Source organism: Myotis davidii, unplaced genomic scaffold (assembly GCF_000327345.1).
Source record: "Myotis davidii unplaced genomic scaffold, ASM32734v1 scaffold1693, whole genome shotgun sequence".
NCBI classification, from domain to species: Eukaryota; Metazoa; Chordata; class Mammalia; order Chiroptera; family Vespertilionidae; genus Myotis; species Myotis davidii.
This window is the reverse complement of record NW_006284386.1, coordinates 63,324-65,150: the sequence shown is the minus strand read 5'-3', so window position 1 is coordinate 65,150 and position 1,827 is coordinate 63,324. Positions and strand designations below refer to the sequence as shown.

Here is a 1,827-nt window from a genome sequence, read left to right as displayed (position 1 = left end):
ACATATATCATATACGCCAGGTCCCTTGAAACATAAGCTGTACAGATGTTTCTTCCCTGCAGTGACTGTGTCAAGCAGCAAGGGTGGACCGGCTTCCGGCAAATTCCCCCATTCTTATTTTTTAAATGACAGCGCTTATAAATCAGTGGCCACCTCTCAGATTGGGTTGTTTAAGACTCGGAAGAACTGTTTGTGACTTTGCCAACACGTCAGTCTGAGGCTTAACCCTATATGGGCTCCCCACAACCCTTGAAATAGAGCAATAAACCACCCAGATAGCCCTTATATTTCTTGACTTTTCCTGTCACATGCGCCAGAACTCTTAACCATTTTGGATTTTGCCACATTATTTAGCTCCTTCCCTTATTACACAAATAACAAAAACTTAAAAAATAACTGCAACTATACTTGTTGCAAATACTGAATAGAAGTAGAATGTTGGGTGTCTTGCTCTCTGTTGAACTTGGCTTCCTGATTTTGTTTGAATTACAATTTTATTTTCTTTATTCCATTTAGTTTTCTTTTAGCTTCCCAGTCCTCCTCCTCCACTAATGGAGATGCTATACTATAAAAGCAACTACTATTTATTGAGAATCTACTATACTTATACACATATTAGATCATTATCTTTTTTTAATTCAGAATGCCTTTTATGTAGAAAAATTATATTAAAAATTGCACTTGTGCATAACTCTTAGGAGAAGTAAACTGTAGCTGCCTTGGGGAAGAGCCTCCTTCACAGAAGTTTCTCCAATGCTCCAGAGTCAAAGGAGGGTCTGCAACATTTGAAAAAGAAATTCCAAGTCTCCGTGAGGTCGACATTAGTAATGAGCGATGAGAGAATGTCAAGGTGGCTGTGAATGCGGGGAACTCAGTCTCAACATCCCTGAGAGAAGAGGCCCCAAAGAGATTCCGGCTGAAGAAAGTAACGTCCTGGCAAAGTGCTGATTTCATCAGTAAGATAAACACCAGAGGAACAGGTGTTTATACATTCAACACACTATAGAGGGCAGAAGAAATGGATTTTGCTTGCTAACAACTAGCTTCTGATGCTGATGTGATATATAGCCTTTGATGTGACCCATGTATATCAGGTTGGCTAGAATACACTGGACTTCTCGATGTCCATGTCTTCCACTTGCATGAATTTCAAAGCATCCAGAGATAACTGGTGTGTTTTGAGTAACAAGTACACTTTCTTAAAAAGATTCCTGTAGGTGATGATCTTCAGCTTTTCAAGGATAAGGAAGATCCCACAGCGAATAAAGGTCTCATGCTTCACTAGAGCCTCGTTCAATAAAAGGAGATTGCCTTCACTTACAGCTCTGGTTACTTCAGCAAACTGCATGAGATGATACTTTTTCAAAATCTCAATGGTTGGCATATGACCCAACAGCATTTTTATTGGGAGTAAATATATCAAAATCATCCTTTTGTTCTTCTGACTTAAACGGTGACAGTGCTCAAAGGCAAAGGACAGGTACTCCTTGGCTTGTTTAAAGTCACTCAACATACCTTGTTTAAAGTCACTATCAAACATGGCCTTTCGTCCAACATAGTACCTGTATGTTACTCTCTGTGCTGTGCTATAATCTTCTTTCAGATCTGAGCTGTCAATGGCTCTGATGAGAAGTTTACACAAATGGAGTTTGTTGATCTTAAAGTAAATCTTGAATAACGGGTTCACCAGAAACAGCACCCTCCACTTCTTAGAATCCTCTATACCAGCACGAGTGTCACTGGCACAGACTCAGAAACAGCTCATCAACAACTCAGCAGCTTTTTCCAACATGTCCCCAACTTTGCTTTTTCCTTTCTCGCCCTACT

General features: G+C 39.9%; 1 pseudogene; it reads right to left on the bottom strand.

The window, feature by feature from the left end:
• Positions 1–635: 635 nt before the first annotated feature.
• LOC102754757 overlaps positions 636–1,827 on the bottom strand; it is a 25,601-nt pseudogene continuing 24,409 nt past the window's right edge.